Below are 19,479 nucleotides of genomic sequence, written 5' to 3'. Positions count from 1 at the left end.
GTCACCGCTTGAGCCTTGAACTCAAACACTTTCTGGTATCCTATTTTAGGAACAATAACGTAACTTTCATGTGTTTTTCCATAGGTTTTGATTTATCTCTTCTTCTTACTTTATTTATTTTTAAAATTCTTTGGGGCCTTATATTATATTTACAGCTTAAATATGTGGTGTTTCCTTATGATTATAAATATGTGGTGTTTCCTTATGATTATATCTTCTCTGTGTGTGGGTTTTCGTAAGCAAATAGGAGTACAAGTCAATACGTTTGTTGAAAAATAACAACAAACATTCTGAGTACTTTGTCTGGACCGTACAGAGTAAAAAACATTTGAAATTTTAAGGAACTTGCACATTCTACTTTAATTTTTATTTATAACTCAAGTATATATTTTAATAATATTTAATAATAAATTTTAAAATTTTATACTAATTGATATGGGTCACACGCGCAACGCGTGTACCAGAAACTAGTCAAATGGTATTAATGGGAAAACGAAATGAGCTTCAAGCTCGGCTTAATTCAATAGGAAGAACGAAAAAGAAAAAGGTTTTGTACGAAAATTTAGAGCAGAGTACTAATGAAATGAGACCAAATGAAATTTAGATATGGAGAAAATGAAATAGTTTAAATTGGCATAAACCACAAACTACTAAGCAAGTATATAACGAAGAGAAAAACAAAATAGCTGAAAATACTACAACGTGATCCATTTTTGTGGTGTCGAGGTTAAGGAAATAAAAAAGCAAACGAAAAACAAAAGAAATCTAATGCCGAACTACAATGATCAATCCAATTTAATGAGCTCTCCATCTCGAAATGCATCTGCACAAATAATAAACATAACTGTTAGGAACGAAAATGAAAAGGTGACGGTATCCACCATAATTTACAACAAACAGTTACCTTAAAATAGATGATTCTTTATTTTTCTCTTTTCTTTGAGCTTGCTTAAAGCTAATTGTATGAATCTCTTCAATAATACGAGGGTTAGCTGCCAACATTTCCTATCAAGAGTCGCCCAATCATCTCCTATCTTTTTCTTGTACTCTATCTTAGCATTTATGAGATACTCTTTCCAAGTACATTTGATAAGACTCCACTGACGCGTATTTATGGAAACAACAGAACATAATGTTGGAACGATCCAACTTAAAATTAAAATAGAATCATAATATTAAAATGAAAAAGTTAGTTCAGGACAAAATAAAGCAAACACAAACAAAGAGATGGAAGAAACATAAATTATTTTGGGTGAAGCCTCTTGATATACAACTTTTACGATTGAATCATAATATTAAAATGAAAAAGTTAGTTCAGGACAAAATAAAGCAAAAACAAACAAAGAGATGGAAGAAACATAAATTATTTTGGGTGAAGCCTCTTGATATACAACTTTTACGATTGAATCATGTGTCTGTATGTAGAGTTCCTACATACAAACATGAACTCTTTAGAGTTCCTACATACAGACACATAATTCAATCCTTAAAGTAAAAATGATATTTTTTTTCCAGAGAGATAGAGAGAGAACTTTACATGTCATGTCTATCAACAAAAGGAGAAAAAAGAAAGAATGTTGAGGAAAAAATTGTAAACAGAACTTCTTAGTAGCCATTTCGCCTATCTAGCTACGTAAAGGAGAAAAGTAAACTGGAATAGTTCACATATTAAATGAAACATGATACAATATATTGACAAAATACTCAATGATAAACAACCTCGTTTCCTCAGCCAATCAAGAAACAGAAACATGTACTAAATGGTAAATGCAATACGTAGCTTAATTACAAGCTATGGTTCTTATATTCAATAGTGAACACAGATTTGATCCCTTGGCTACCTATAAATTAATTGCATACAATCCAAATACGAGACAAAACAACCAAAATTAAAACATATATCAAACCAATTAAACTGAAAAATTACAAAAAGCAGAGTGTAAACTAAAAGATGTTATATGGAAAAAAAAAAGTGAACAAAAGTGGCAACCAGAAAAGAGAAACAAATTGGGGAAAATCGCTACATGAACCCTAAAATTTTCAAAATGTTTACACAGAAACAGAAATTTCAAAATTCCATTCATGCATGAGCCCTAAAAATCAATTTAGAAGAGGAATTCCAGCTAGGGATTGAGAAATTATAGCTAACAATCCCAACAATAGCAGAACTGAAAATCGAAATAATTAATGAAAATAGAAATTTCTCACCTGAGAATGGAAATTTCAAAGGTTAAGAAGATTGTCTATGCTAATGAGTTGTTGCCTATGAAAATATATGGAATATAAGCTAAGAGTGATGGTAGCAGAATGGACAAAAAAGAAAGGTAAGAATGGAATACCATTCTCATATCTGAGAATGGAATGGAAATAACTTTACTGTATGCTAATTGTTTTTAAGAGTGAAGAGAGAGGGCGCGCGCGCACGAGAACTGTATGCTGCTCCCTTCGTCCTAAAATTTTTCCTCATTTCCTTTTTAATCTGTCCCAAAAAAATTATCTTTTTTCTATATTTAGAAATAATTTAACTTTATGAGATGATTTACATCGAGAAAATGATCAAAATGGTCCTTAATGTATGAGGGTTAGATTGTTTTGGTCCTTGATATATTCACTTGATTGAAATAGTCCTTGATGTTTCGAGAAAATGATCAAAATGGTCCTTAATGTATGAGGGTTGGATTGTTTTGGTCCTTGATATATTCACTTGATTGAAATAGTCCTTGATGTTTCGAGAAAATGATCAAAATGGTCCTTAATGTATGAGGGTTGGATTGTTTTGGTCCTTGATATATTCACTTGATTGAAATAGTCCTTGATGTATGCAAAATGTGGATAGTTTTGGTCCTAAATTCTAAATATAATGCCGTAACATTATTCAAATGTTTGACACAAAAAATCCATCAAATGTAAGTGAAATTTTTTTAATTTTTACTTTTTTATTATTTTTATTTTTAAAATGTATTATTCTTTTTATATTATTTATTTTTCATTTTCTTTATTTTCATTCCCAACCTTTATTTCTTATGATTCCATGTAATTGCTCGTATTTTTTTATTTTATTCATTTAGCATACCGTGTTATTATAAACTTATATTTTTCCTTTCTTTTGAATTATTTACTTAAGTTACGTTGAAACTTACTTATGTAATGTTAGAATTTGACATATGAGTATTATTCATAACATTACATAAGTATGTTACGTTGAAACTTAAGTAAATAATTCAAAAGAAAGGAAAAATATAAGTTTATAACCCCATTCACAATGAAATTCTACTTTAATAACGTCACCCGTTATATGTCAAGTTTGTTAATAACTCATTCTTTTCAATATTAAGAGGCGTAGTTTCAAATATTAGAATAATAACACGGTTATGCTAACACGGTTATGCTAAATGAATAAAATAAAAAAATACGAGCAATTACATGGAATCATAAGAAGTGAAGGTTGGGAATGAAAAGAAAGAAAATGAAAAATAAATAATATAAAAAGAATAATACATTTTAAAAATAAAAATAATAAAAAAGTAAAAATTAAAAAAATTAAAAATATTTCACTTACATTTGATGGATTTTTTGTGTCAAACATTTGAATAATGTTACGGCATTATATTTAGGATTTAGGACCAAAACCATCCATATTTTGCATACATCAAGGACTATTTCAATCAAGTGAATATATCAAGGACCAAAACAATCCAACCCTCATACATTAAGGACCATTTTGATCATTTTCTCGAAACATCAAGGATTATTTCAATCAAGTGAATATATCAAGGACCAAAACAATCCAACCCTCATACATTAAGGACCATTTTGATCATTTTCTCGATTTACAGCCACACAAATATCTAAGGCTTGTTTTGGACCACATATTTCAAAATTCTTTCTTTATTTCTTAAATTTTGTGCCAAATCAAAACAGAACAATCTTTTTAGGACGGATGGAGTAATTGTTTTAAAAAAATTTAAAAAAAACTATACGGCGGTTTGAACCGCAGTAATATTAACGAAAACGCCATTAATTAAAAATTTATTATGTCGTCACCAAAACCGCAATATTATATTGCATTTTACGGCGGTTAAAAAACCGCAGTAATATCTCCGTTTATTTGTAGTGGTACCTCTTATAATAGGAGGTAATCTTTTAAGCTTAGTACCTCAAAATAGGGGAAATTGCATTTTAGGTACCTTTCACATGTAAGGTTTTTTTTTTTTTTCTTTTGGTTTGAGTCTCTTATTTGTCTTTTGATATCACTTTTGACTTCTTTTCTTTTTGACATTTTTCAAGGAAGTACAGTAATTGATAATTCTACCGTGTGTAGGCTAGCAAAGTGTTTATGTTAACAAGAAATATTAGATGCAGTGTATAGTTTTTTTTTCTTCTAAAAAGTTATGCCAAATTATGTTGGTATCGCAAATTCTGAGTACTGGTCCTTATACATGGAAAAGAAAAATGCCGCTGGTGTATGATAATTTAATCCCTAAAATACTCAAAAGTAAAGAAACGGGGATAATTTAATTGATACCAAAGAGAAATTAAGAGAGCACAAACCTCAAAAACATCAAAAAGGCGAATGATGTTTGGGCGATCAACATAAGACAAGAAGGTGAGTTCACGGTCCAAGTAATTCTTGAGTTGGTGAGTGAGCTTAAGTATGACTTGTTAAATAACACTCTATGCCTACTAGGAGAAAATATTTATGCCAAGTAACCCATACTTTGAGTTTGTTACCCGGTTTAGCCCATATTGAAACTGAAAGAGCACTGCTCAACACGGGCAAACTGAACAAAAAAATCCCTAAAACACTCAAAGTAAAGAATGGGGATAATTTTATTGATAGCAAAGAGAAATTAAGACAACACAAACCTGAAAGAAATCAAAAAGGCGAATAATGTTTGGGTGATGAATAGAAGACAAGAAAGTGAGTTCACAATCCAAACAATTCTTGAGTTGGCGAGTGAGCTTGTGTCGGTCAATTTACTTAAGCGCCATCACTTTTCCGGTAGTTCGGTGCTCGACTTTCCACACTGCTGACGATGACCCACCGCCCAGCTTATACGTCATCATGTACTCTCCCACCGTCAGGTTATCAGCTTCCATTTTTTTAAACTCCTTTTTTATATACACTCTCTCTGTGTTTTTTCGTTGGCTTTGCTATTAGGAGTAAATATAGAGAAAAGGACATAAATAGTCCCTCAACTATATGAGAGTAGGTTCAAAATAGTCCTTTAACTATGCACTTAACGGTTTCGGTCCCTTAAGTTTGCCATAAGTTAACACTTTTAGTCTCCGACAAAATATTTACCGAACTCTGTTGTTAGATTTGATGAGAACTATGAATAAAAAGGAAAAAATTAGCGAGAACTCACATTTAGAGGTACACATTATTACAAATACCACTGGAAAAAATCGAGAACCTCAGTTGGTTTTAGGGAAAAATCGAGGAAAAACCTACAAACTTGATAACGTCAGTAAATAGTGTCTCGGAACATAAAGATCGATGGGCTCTATCGATTAAAACCCAGGAAGTCCATTGGCTAAGTAAAATATACTAGACTCATTTTTACTGAAACCCCAGTATAAAAATAAATACTTCCATTTTAGTGATTTTTTTAAAAAATAGTTTCCGCATAGTTTTCCTCCAAAATAACTGACAGGCATCTGTTGGTTTTCGTAAAAAACAATAAAAAAAATTTAAAAAATAAAAAAAATTTATCCCTCGATTCTATCTATCTGTTTCCGTCCATCGTTTTTTCGCTTGTTTTTAGTAGTGACAATTTTTGTAGTTTCTGGTATTTCTAATTTATTTCTGAAGCCTGGTGTAGTTTACTTAGCCGATGGACTCTCTCGGTTTTAATCGACAGAGTCCGTCGGTCTTTGTGTTTCGAGACATTATCAAGTTTGTTGGCTTTTTCCTTATACCAGACTAACATCCGTCGGTTTTGTCCCAAGGTATTTGGCCTTTTCTTTAGTAATGTGAATGTGAGGTCTCGCTAATTTTTTTCCCCCATAGTTCTCATCAAATCTAACAAATAGAGTTCGATGAATATTTGTCGGAGACTTAAAGTGTTAACATTTGGCGAACTTACAGGACCAAAACTGTTAAGTGCATACTTAAGGGACTATTTTAACCAACCCTCATAGTTAAGAGACCATTTTTGTTAACTTGTGGCAAACTTAAAGGAGAAAAACTATTAAGTGCATAGTTAAGGAACTATTTTGAACCTACTCTCATAGTTAAGGAACCATTTATGTCCTTTTCACAGTAAATATAATATTTGGCAAAATTATGGTCTATGTTTTATTTTTAAAAATGACAATTAAGAGAGTGTTTGTATTAACATTTTAAAAGTAGACCAAAAGCTAAAGGTCATAAGTTGGTAATACCCAATTTTTGACTTTTGACTTATTTTTGTACTTTTTTAGTCTAAAAGTAAGTGCTTAAAAACACTTTTTATCTTTTCCAAACACTATAAAAAAGAGCTTAAAAGTCAATAAGCACTTAAAATAAGTCAATCCAAACACCCTATTAGTCCTTTGGGAGTCTGAAACCTAAATGACCTAAGAAAAACAATTTGGAACCAAACTACCCCATAAAAAAAAAGTTACATTTCTACCTTTAACGCATGAAATTGCTATCGTAATGGCATGGTTAAGTCCTTTAGCGCAGTATCGCAACAATTTCTTGCTCTAAAGCTCCTCCTTTAACCTAAGAAATTGATGTGTTAAAGAAGTCATTAAATCTAGAGCAGAACCTCTACTTTCATGCTTCTTCATTCTTTTATCTCCATTTTCAATCTTTTTCTATACTTTGGCCCCCGATAAGTCATGTCTCAATACTTTGAAATGCCAATGTATGCTTTAGAACCCAACGTTTGTAAGTGCAGTCATATTGTCTGCTCAAAACATTAAGGACCCCAGAAAATTTGGACCGTCATTTTTGGCGTTGTAAAGTGCCCGAAGTTAAAAAAAAATATTGCCAACTTTTTATAGAGTTTTTATCACATTATCTATGCATTTTACTTTACATAACTGAATTTTCATTTGTTATTTTTATAGCCAAATGGTGGGTGTTAATATTTTCTGCAGGAAAATGAAGTTTTCGTGGATAAAACGGTGGTGTTGAAGTTTAAAAAGACTTGGATTGATAGAGATACTGCGACTTCACGAAGCAATAGAAACATAGTGAAGTTTGATTTGCAGTTTAAACTTACGGAAGTTGAAGAAAAAATTGAACTTCTTGAGTTGTTGTTAAAAGAATAGGAAGAAAAAAAAAGTTACTTCAACGATAATCTCTACGCGAGAGATATGCTTTGAAAGAGAAACTGAATTTTTTGTAGGATCATTTGTGGTCTCTTGTTGTAGTTTGTAATTTGAAAAAAGTCGGATAATGTTAAGCGAAATTGGAAATTGAAGTTGGTGGGGGGGGGGGGGGGGTTTCATCCAATTGGGGGATAATTTTATTAATTTTGATAACGGTAGGGATATAAATAGCCCAACTTATAACGACAAACAAATTTAGCTAATAAACCAAAGTACAGACATATTTTATAGGCATAACACATAAATAGACCGTCAAACTTGACCTCATCTTTTAGAGTCCGCGACTTTTGTGGGTTAAAAAAAAAGTTGAACCAAAATAGCACTTAAAAAAAACCCCCCCAAGTTTCACGCACGAAATTCGTGCGTGAAAAAGGGCAAAAAAGTTGCCCCTCCTCCTTCCCCTCCACGGTCCCCCCAGTTTTTTTTTTTTTTTTTTTTTAAATGACCCGCCATTAAAGGCGATTTCAGTGGTCCCCAAGCCCTTAAAACGTCGTTTTTGTGTTGTTTTTCAACTCAAAGTCAATATTGTTGGTATATTGAAGTGTAGGAACAAGTTTTTAAAGTTGGATTTCAGAATAAAGCGGCGTAGAACGCATTTCGAAAACTCAAAAAATGCTTCAATCTAGGTATTTCACTACGAATTTTCTATTACATTGTTAAATATATTATTATCCTAAGCATGATTATTGCGTAATTGTTGCGAATTTCAAAAAAAAAAAAATTGCGCATTATTTTTTGCATTATTGGGGCTGTTTAGGACTGCCCCATTTTTTATTTGTTTATTTGTTGTTAATTTGTTAATTATTTATTAATTGTTTATTTAGTATTTGTTAATTTTTAGATTAGCTATTTCAATTGTTAGACTAGCTAATTATTTATTTAGTTTTTGTTAAACCAATTGTTTATTTGTTAATAATTTGTTAATTGTTTGATTGGTTAGTTAATTTTTTATTTATTAAATATATGATAATAATTGTTAATTGTTTGATTAGTTAGTTAATTGTTTATTTATTAATTGTTTATGCTAATTGTTTGCTAGCTAATTGTTAATTATTTGACTTATTAATTATTAATCTTTATATTTTAGGATTGAAAACCGTTAGTTTAGGATTGAAAATGCTTAGTTTAGGTTGATAATCCATTGTTTAGGATTGAAAACCCATAGTTTAGGATCGAAAAACCTTAATATAATTTTCGATAAAAGATTACATAACTAATGTTACTTGTTAATGATTGATTTAAAATGCATAAAACAGATGGATCACCACAATCCTTAATATAATTTTCGATAAGAGATTACATAACTAATACTACTTGTTAATGATTGATTTAAAATGCGTAAAACAGATGGATCACCACAATCCTTAATATAATGTTCGATAAAAGATTACATAACTAATATTACTTGTTAATAATTGATTTAAAATGCATAAAACAGATGGATCACCACCCTCTTGATCCAGGGCCCTTCGACCGAGAGGTACTATATCTTCAGCCGGAGCATAAATCGCAGCATATATGGAAATCTGACCTACAGCCTGAGGCTCAGGTCCGTACACGGTTGGGGGACTCAGCATGGGAGATCCTAGCTGCTCGCCCCCCACATCCTCGAGTCTTGGATATACTATGTCGGGAGGGTATCTATCGGTGCGTCGAAGTTAGTCGGGTATAGCACGATAGGTCGCTAATGACGCCCTCGATTGAGAAATGGCGACCGGAGACACACACATTTCATCTCCGCACCGGTGAGGTTACTATTACCCTCCACGATGTGGAGGTCATTTATGGGCTACAGGTTGATGGACACCCATTGTATATTGAGGAGCCTCAATTGCTGCCGCCTTACCGAGATGAGTTGACTAGGCTCACCGATTTCGAGGCTCCAGCTGATGATTTTTCGAGCCAGAGTCTGGTTTTAATGTCGGCCCTTTATGTTCACTTGCACCTCATAGACATGCAGCACCCGATTGGAAAGGACACGCCTCAGGCTAATGTTGACCGATGTGCGCGTCTAAACCTACTCATCATATTCGGGGCCATCCTGTTCCCGAACACTTCGGGTTCACATGTGAGCTTGAGATATCTTCGGTATATCGACGATCTTGCCAAGTTAGGATGTTATAGTTGGGGCGCTGCTGTGTTGGGCTACATGTATCGAGGATTCTGCCAATGTTATATGGACACGAGAGTAGAGGTCCCTGCATTTTGCTCGCTCCTTCAGGTATATATTTAAGTGTGTGTAATTAAACACAAAATATTTTTTTTTAAACGACGACTGATAAAATATTTTTTTAATGACTATATCAGATATAGGTGTGGACTAGGTTAAGACCTTTTCAACCCACACCTGCTCACTCTTCCGCAGACTATCTTGTTGTGTCGATGCCATACGCGCGGAGATGGTCGCGAGGCGTACGCTGATGTGCGGATACGCACCACAGCCTTCTCCCGTTTAGGGATCAGCTAGACCGCATGACGGCACAGACGATATGTTCATATTTTGGATCCTCACGCTAGACCATATAGCTACTATTTTAGTTTTTTATTGTTAACTGGTTCAATTCTTTTTATATGCTTTTATATGGACGTTGTATGATCATATTTTGGATGAGCTGTCGACGTTTTGTAGGGCTGGTCAGCAATTGTAGATGTTGCGGTGTCCATTGATGCATATGGATATCGTTGAATATCATGCGACCGACCGCGTGTCACGGCAGTTTGGGTATGTACAGAATATACCTGAGGCTACGGATTGGGAGCACGACCACTATGTGAGGGACGAGCGTGCGGGCGTCGATGATGTTTGGTTGCTCCATATACAACAACAGGTCCAGAGTTGGGATGCGAGGATGACGATCCTAGTAGTAGTCGGACATGACACTCCGATCTATGTGTACATGGAGTGGTATATGCAGACCACTCGTATCATTATTGGCAACCCCACTAGGCGTCGTCCAGAAGGCCTAGGATGTGTAGCTCTCACAGGAGCGTATGAGGTGCTGGTAAGTTTTATTTGTCTTAAACTTAATCAATAGTCTTATGTACTACTTTACAAATTTATTCAATTGTTAATATTTGCAAACATATGCAGGTACGGACCGTTCAGACTATGCGTTATGAGAGCACTGTCAGTACGAAGGCCCCCGAGACAGCGGAGCATGTAGCACAGATGATTGAGCTTGATGAGACTGGCATGCGATAGACACATGACTTTGAGCGTCTCGATGCGCATGTTCCCGGTGCCCCGCCTCAGGCAGCTGCCCCACTTCAGGCAGCGGCTAGTCGTAGTCGCTGAGGAGCTTATGGCCATCACAGAGGTGGTAGAGCTGGTAGAGGTGATGAGGCTTTGCCGGCTTCAAAGATCCCGTCGAGTTCTTGTTGACACCCAATTTTGTCCCTCCTTATTCTAATTTATTTCCTTGGGTTTCTAAATTTATTAACGAGCTAAGTATTTTATTTTCACTACTCTTTATACTACTATTAATATCGTTACTTTCATTTTCATTATTTTACTACCAACATTACTAGCATTACGTTATCACAAATGTTTATAGTTCATCATCATTTCATTTTTGGATTTGGACTCTTTAAATTAATTACAAGTCAACACTTTATTAAGTCCTTTATTTTTTACATATTAATCACTAATTATCATCATATATATGTATAAGTTAATCACTTAGGAGTTGTAGAAGTTAATTACTAAGAAGCCCAAAAAGAATTAATTAGAAAAAGAAATACCCAACAAATTCAGCTAGCCCAATTCGTGACCAGTCTTTTAAAAAACAGATCAGGCCACAAATATTTTCGATGACCCAGCCCATTGTTTTTAACTTAGCAGCCCATTATCTCTAACCTGACCCGGCGCATTTCTTTAAAGAAACTAATTCGTCGTCCAGCCTAAGGGAAAACCCTAGCCGCACTTTTCTCTTTCTCTTTCCCTCTCCCTTTCCTTTCATCTTCCTCTCAACCGACGCGATGGGAAAATTCGCAGGGAAATTTTGCGAACCCAGGCCATGCATGGCCATTTGAGGAAAAGGAAATTAATGGACGACCTTTTTTTTTTCCAGCATTTCATCAGTTGAAGGATTTGGGTTTTGTTTTCTTTCACTGTCCTCTGCTCACGATCTATAGCAACTTTAATGGTCTTCGTCCATTTGGGAAAATCTTTTCCTTATCAACTTCTTTGTATTTCTCGAGTACAAGTTTTAAATGGATTTTGTCCATTTCTCTGGGTTCTTATCGAGTAAGTTGAAATACACACACAAAATCCGAACGTTAAACAAAGTAACCCGCCCAAATTTTTGAACCCCAGCAAACCCTAAATCATCCTATAAATACTCACTTTCTTGACCCATAACGGAGAACGTTTTTCAGCCGCCTCAACCCCTCTTGAAATACCTATATTTTTCAATCACTATATCTCGGAATACTCATTTGAAGTACTAAGTGGTTTTACTCTTTCAATTCTGCTGTTACTTTGTGATCGAGGGTAGATTGGAGTCTTAAAACCCCGTTCACTGTACCCAAAACAGGTCGGCACTGTCCCTTTTTTACTCTATTTGTTCTAAATAACATACTCTGTTATGAATGTAATTTACTCGGGTTTAGATATGATGAAATGATTATACAACATGTCGATATTGGTTGTTGATTTTATTTGGTCTCAAATCCGTATTCTGTGTTTAGTTTTATTAGCAATCATGTATTAGACCTTTCTGTTTTCAGTTTGTTAGCATGTTTTATGTAAAAAATAGACACGAATTAGACTCTGCCACGGGTTTATATCCGAACATGTATTATTTTTTGTGAAAAGTTCACGAAATAAATCATGTCAAGGCTATTTTTGGAGTTTCGGAATATAAAGTTTCATTTGATAATATTTTAGCTTTCAGCCATTTTAGGAATCACGTTTTGTGAAACTACTCCTAAGTAAACATCTTGTTATTCTAGCTAAATGAATAATTTTCTGTGTTTTAGTAGGATGTGTTAGCAACATGGTTAAGGCTCCCATCCACCTTATATATATTTTAACTCACTTTATTTTGGTTTGAGTAGTCGTATATGCTAAAATAAATGTTGCTGCTACTTTGCCTTCCTGTTGTGTGAGGAATTCTGATTTTGGAAGATATTTCCGTAAATGGGTCGCTAATTTAATAGAAAATGAATGATACCATGACTTGAGATCTTTACATATACTTTATAGAAAAATTGATTCATGAAATTCTATACTTGTATTATGTGTCAATGCAAATTTGATCTGCTAATTGCAATTTGGTTCTACACTGATAGGAAGAAACAGATTAGCTACTGGTTGTTCCATGTGGTAAAAATGTACTAGCTAATAACTTGGTTGTTGGTTGCACAACAACAACTCTGATATTATCTTTATGGTAATAGCAACAGTTTTTTATGAGATATAGTAGCAAAAAGGGTATAACTAACTGAGAAAGCATCACAAGTTTTCAAAATGGATGAGTTTCCATTGCTTGATCTCAAAGGGCTGTTTGGTGGGTATGGTGTTCGGATACCTGCTTCTATCATTGACTCATATAACTTATTATGCCTAAATGCTTTGTTACTGATTTCAGTCTAACAACTAAGGTAAATAAGAAAGATAAGGTCATGCCTTGTGTTATTTAAATCTGCGGGCAAAATGGATGTAAGTGATTCATACAGTGGATTACACAACCAGTCTGGTAGTAATAATTAACTGCTTAGTTCTTAAAACTGGAGATAAAACTTCACCCCTCTATGTCCTGCGCTTCTTCCAGTGTATTTGGGTTGCATGAATGTTGTTTCCATGTCATGGATATAGATCTAGTTTGCTACCACTTGTGTTAAGGATGGTAAAACCATATGCATAGTGTTACTTAGATTCTGGATGATTGGAAAGTTCAGCATCTAAACATTTTAGATTGAAGTATTATAGAATTTATACATCTACGCATACAAGCTTATTTCCATATAGATGCATTTCGGGTTGTGCCACAATTTGTAACATCTGCTGGTGGTTGAATGGTTTGATACAACTTGTAATTTAAGAAGCCTAATAATGACTCCTTAATCAGAGTATAGAACACTTCAGAAATATTCAAACCCATAGTGACTAGGAGACAAGACATCTTCGGACTTTCCATTTCCTGAGCTGGCCTATTTCACATTCGAAATTACAATTCATTTGGTCCTCTATCTGATTACGTTTGAAAGGTAAAGAAACTTGGTGAAAAGGTCCATTTAGTGATGATAGCTGGATAGGATTTGCTCCATTATGGGGTTATTGAGTTTTAGGAGTGCCGTGTTCTTGGGCTGATTCAATCAAAGAAATTGGAGACCAGAGAGCAGGTCCAAACACGACCTGCATCATTGTCATTGTCAAGAAATTGGAGACCAGAGAGCAGGTCCAAACACGACCTGCATCATTGTCATTGTCATGCTTTGCATTCTTGTTTTACCTTCAACTAGTTGTGTATTCCAATAGAACTGTTAGATGATATCACTAATCTTTATCTCCTTTTTTTTTTTTACATGTGCGCTTCCGGAGCAAAATGGAGTCTTTCTCAATAGACTCTCACTGCTGCATAAGTTTCTTGCCATCGCTAGACATTGGAATCTGAGTCTTCTTTCTGCCAGATCACTCGCTCCCTTGAAATGCAACAGAGCAGAAAGAAAATGAAGCGAGGGAGGAATCAAGAATCCGCATCCTTTGTTCACTCTTTTCCCTCTCTGAAAAAGAAAGAGTGGGCTGTTGCATTTTTAGATTAGTTAACTGTTTGTTTGTGTTTACTAACTTGTGATTGTTTACTTAATTTGTTTAAGTTTATCGACATTAGAACACCTATTTATTAATCAAGTTATTTGGCATAGAGGATCATCACTTCTAGATAATAGTTATTCGATTTATCACATGAAACATAGTATCTAGCTATAAGAACTTTGAATCTATGATTAAATTAGAGTAGGAATATACATAGCTTCATTTCTGTTGTCCTAAATTTCGGAAAGATTTCATATTTCTCTAATCTAGCTTGGTTCGTGGGGATACGTTATCCAAATGCTTTCGTGAAAAATCAAGTTTTCAAATAGTCCAAATAATTCCTTTAAATTTGAGTTTGAGCATCTGTTTGCATTAAAAAGTTTGATGCCTTGACATTTTCCATGTTCTCAATTTTTTTCTTAACGCCAAAGGTATTAAAGTCAGATTTTTTCTATTTAATAGAGTAAGTCAACCATTGAAGTTGTCACTTAAATCTAAACTCGTTTTTTTTTACCAACTTTAAGTCCAAACCTTTCTGTATGTAAATGCTGTTATCTAGCCTAATGACAAATTCAGCTCTTTTCTTGCTTCGGGAAATGGACGTCATTATTTTACTTACAACTAAAGCCCTTTTTATGCAAGCCTTATTTTAAAAAAAAGAAGGTATTATTATATTTTCATTTAAAACCTTAGTAATATTTACAAGCCATTTTCTTAAAATTTTAAATGTTATATTTGCATCTTTAGCTTTGATTAATTAACATAAGTCCGGTCGATTAACCATTGTTAATGGGTCTTAAAGGATGCCTAATACCTTCCCTTTAGACTAATTGAACCCTTACCTAGAATCTTAAGTTAGTAGACCTTAAAACAGACTTAACTTTAGATAATTACTTTAATTAACCTTAGGTGCCCTAATTCACCATGAATAATTAGGTGACGACTCCCTGACTTTAATTAACCCCGGAATTATCGGAATGTTATAAACCATTTTGATCTTGGTTAAAATGAGGTATAACAGCTTGGCGACTCCACTGGGGATTACTTAGGTTCTAACCATAACGGGCTTAGTTTAAATAGGCTTTGTGTGCTTGTTTAGTTACTTTATTTGTTGTTAACTGTTTTACATGCTATTAATTGTTTGTTTCCTATAAACTATTTAAGTGTTACTGTTTTGATATAAACTGTCATTCCGTATCACTTTTCTCCATATTTTGAAATTCACACCATCACACATACACGCGAGGTGTGTTTTGCGCACCCGCAAATTTCTTTCAAAAATCCCAAATTTTAGGAGAGTTGGCATATGCGACGTATTATGACACACTTTACCCTTTAAACAAACGTTAGACCTACCTTTGGCACAAAGAGGCACATGCATATTAGGACGCGTTATTGTTTGATATACTCGTTTACATTTATTTGACAACTTGTTCGACTTTATTTGATGGATTATTTGCTATATGACTTACTCGGCTCTACGCGATCATGACTTTACCTAGATATGTTAATGAGACTAATATCATTTGCATTTTTTGCTCACTTTTTATTATTATGTTTCTTTTATTTTTATTATTCCCAAAATAGTTGATTCGTGTTGCCCTTCGAGCTGGCCGACCATCCTTACCTCACAAGGTCAATGACGTCATCATCACCTCGACGCAGTTGGGCTGTTCTAGGAAAGAAAATTATTATGTCTGATCCAGCCGCCTCTATTTCAACTGGTTTGGAAAACATCATGATCTCTAGTGATCCCTTCGGGACTTCCGAACATAGAACTACTATTCAACATGATGAACATATCGCCCGCCTGACTCAAGAGATTGAGGATCTACGTGGAGAACTGAATTGGGTTAGGGACCTGACCAATTTGTCTGTTACACTCCAAAGTCCACCTCCTGAACCTAGAAATGTCGCACCAAACCCACCTCGTTTTCCATCACTTGAATCTCCAGTTCCTGAACATTTTCCTCCACGAAATATGGCACCTACCAACAACAACTTTCCTCCAATCACCCTCGCAAATCCACCAAATCCATCATCCGTCTATACTCCTCCATAGATTCAACCACCCAATTACAATACCTACACTATTCCTAATCCACCGCCCGTCAACCCACCAAGTCAATCGCTAGTTCACACTCCTTATGTTCCTTTGCCCACCAACACTAATCCACCACCTACAACTACTCATCTAAACCCACCGAACCAACTACCTACTGTTGCACCTCATTTTTACCAAAGGCTAAACAAAGCACAACTTATGGAGCTCTGAAATAGTTAATTATGTACAGAGTCGCCACCTAGCATTTAAGGTATACTAGGGTACCTATAAATTATTAATATATGCAGCTTAACATGGTCTACGAAAATAAGTGAGATTCTAGGTAAGGGTTCAAATTATTCCGAAGGAAGGTGTTAGGCATCCTTCAGAATCCACAAATGTGGTTCCCGGCTGGACCAATTTAACTATTCGAGGGATGTGTAAAAAGGCTTGATTATTACTTACAAAAATTAGTAGAATTTAGACTAAAGAATAACTAATATGACTATTCACATAAATAATCGTACAATATGTATTTTTTACATATGTGATATAATAATTACTTTTTTTAAAAAAGGTTATGTGCAACTTAGAAACTTGGGTATGTGACAAAGGTATAAAAAGAAAATGGACATGAAATTATTTTGCACTCGAAGTGAGTTAACTAATTTAACTAGTTAAGTATGTACGCCTAATCAATTAATTATGAGAGTACATTCTAAAGCCTAAATATTGAGGCAAATCACCCTATTTATTCACTTAAGTGTGCTAAGCTAGTGAATTAAAACTCTAGCGAAACATGATAACTATAAGAATATTAGCTACAAAAATAATAACTGCCTAAAATTAATTTGTCTAAAACACATAAAATTTAAATCACCTAAGCAGATCATAAATAAATACAACCAACCTACACCCTAAAAAGTAAAGTTTCACTATATTTTATGCTTGCATAATTTAAGAATGTAAAAGAAAATATAAACAAAGAATTTAAGAAGCTATTTGAACTTCTTTTGAGTGCCATCTTCAAAAAGTAACTCCGGATACCTGCGTGAGACTTAATAAAAATGTTAGTAAGAAAATAAATAACTATCGGATGAATTAAAGAAATAATGAATAAACTTAAAATAAAAACCCGTCTTTGTACATGGAAGGCCTTGGAAATCGACGGAAATTTCTTCATCGGCCATTTGGGTTTAGTATTCGCCCAAATGAATTTAACTAAATGCGATAAAAAGATAACAGTAGCATTGGCCGCTAAAAGTCTTTTTTTTCGGGCATAAAGCCAATATTTATTTTAAAAAAAAATGTAAAATCAGTCTGAATATTGATAGTAACAACGTGCAATAGCCAAAGGAAGGAAAATCAATCCAAGGAGTAAAACAAAAGTTAAGCAACAACAAAACACAAAAAAAAAAGGACACAACGAGCATAGCTGGCCAAAAAAAAAAATGAACTAAGGTAATAACAACGACAAGAATAACGAAACCAGCAATGGAGTATCACCAAAATAGAGACAATAATAAAATAGCAGTAGAAGTAGAATCAACCTAACAATTCAAGAGTAATTTTAAAAGCAACACAACAAAGCCAAAAAAAAAAATTAATAAAAAAAAGCATAACAAATCTGTCTCGAAAATAATATGCGGGAGAAATAATCAAAATATTTAGAGTAAAACAAGAATTAAAATGATAGAAAAACAAAGCCCAATATATTGGTTTTAATGGCATTTTCTGATCAGATCCGAAGCAAGAAGCAGGCGGAGTTGAGTGTTTCATGGTGGTTGTTCGCGGCTGGCTGCTCCGGTTCACCGGAGCATAAAGCTCCTCGCCGGAGCAGTGAACAAGAAAAAAAAAGGGGCTGTTTGGGGGGGGGGGTCGTTTGGTTAATGGTGCTGTGGAGATGGAGCAATGTTTGGGAGAGAGGGAGATGAAATGGGGGGTTGTGGGGGCTGTCCGGTTGGAGAAATAAGGAGGTGGAGATGGGAGGCTGTTTGTGGGTGGAGAGGGAGAAGCAAAAAATCTGAAAAATCAGTGTGTCTGTGTGTGATAGCGTGTGTGAGGGAGGAAGGAGAGGAAAAAGTGTGAGGTCCCTTACCTTCATTATATGCATACATGCAGGTGTTTTCACAATTCAAAAAAAATGTCTAAGAGTAAATTAATAAGAACAATAAAGTGAATAAAAAAATGTCAAGTAGAGATTCAAAAGTGTATAAAATAAGAAATAAAATCTCATGAATTGAGGGAAAATAAGAAAAGGTCAAAAGTAGAAAATATGCTGAAACCGTGGACAAAAAGTGGTGAAAATCAAAAAGAAGAAAATATGTGGGGCCCGCGGGCAAGGAATAAAAATCTAAAAAAAACGAGAGGGGGGATCGGCCCTTTTATAAAAAAATGAGAAAGAGACACGGAAGGGAAAAGGTGGAAAAAGGAGGAGAGAAGTGAGCATTTTTTAATCTGCTCAAAATTTAAAGAAAATCATGTGAGATTTGGGGAAAAGTTAAAAACATGTGGACCCCGTAGAAAAGAAAAAATGATGCCAAACTATTTCAACTTCACGTGTGTGTACAGAGAGAAAAACAAAGAATTTTAGGAAAAACAAAAAAAATTAGTTAAAAGTAATTTAAAAGGGGGCCAAAATTTAGGAACATGTCTCCCCATTTTGGGGAGTAATGTGGTATAATCATGATAATTTGCACAAGATAAATTAAACATAGCTGAATTAGCTTTATTTGTGATAAACTCTTCCGATTTTTATGTATTGATCGACAGTATTAAAATATAACTAATATACATATAAAAATGAGAGTATTAATATAAAATTAAAAAAAATGTGAATAAAAAATGTGATTGATTTTTGTAATGTGCTGTAAAGAAATAAAAAATGATTTACTAAGATATAATTGCACTGTTGTGCTGTACTAAAATATAATTAATTAATACATGTATAAATAATAACGCAAGTATAAAATATAAACATTAATGTCTATGATATGAAAATGTATTGCTATAAAATTAAGAAACAATTATTAATTGCACAAAAAATGGTAGTATTACGCTGTACATGTGCAAAATAATGATTCTTGAAAAATGACAATAAATTTGAGAAAATTCCTAAAATAATGATAATCATCAATAAATTGTTGAAAAAATGTATTTCGTGCTCTTTAACGAATCAGGGCCCCCCAAAACGTTAATTTTAAGCACGTCGAGCCAAAATTAGGTGTCAACACCTACCACTTATAACACACCACCTCCAGTCCAAAACACTCCTACCGTCAAAACTTATCCAACTCAGCATATACAAGGGGCACATTTTGTCACTCCTAATGCGCAATATGTTCCTCCGATATAT

General features: G+C 34.1%; 1 long non-coding RNA gene across 3 annotated transcripts; it reads right to left on the bottom strand.

Annotated features, from left to right (window-relative positions):
* Positions 1-573: 573 nt before the first annotated feature.
* Positions 574-3,667, bottom strand: LOC132614310 (uncharacterized). Of its 3 annotated transcripts, none has more exons than XR_009572250.1 (3): positions 2,209-2,444; positions 905-1,149; positions 574-823 (listed from the first exon to the last, which is right to left on the bottom strand). It is a non-coding gene; the product is annotated as an uncharacterized LOC132614310 (long non-coding RNA). The 3 variants fall into 3 exon arrangements; XR_009572249.1 differs by having other exon boundaries at positions 905-1,100; positions 2,209-2,437; XR_009572248.1 differs by having other exon boundaries at positions 905-3,667.
* Positions 3,668-19,479: the final 15,812 nt, after the last annotated feature.

Source organism: Lycium barbarum, chromosome 10 (genome assembly GCF_019175385.1).
Source record: "Lycium barbarum isolate Lr01 chromosome 10, ASM1917538v2, whole genome shotgun sequence".
Lineage (NCBI taxonomy): Eukaryota > Viridiplantae > Streptophyta > Magnoliopsida > Solanales > Solanaceae > Lycium > Lycium barbarum.
Note: the sequence above shows the minus strand (reverse complement) of the source record. Positions and strands in the feature narration are given on the sequence as shown.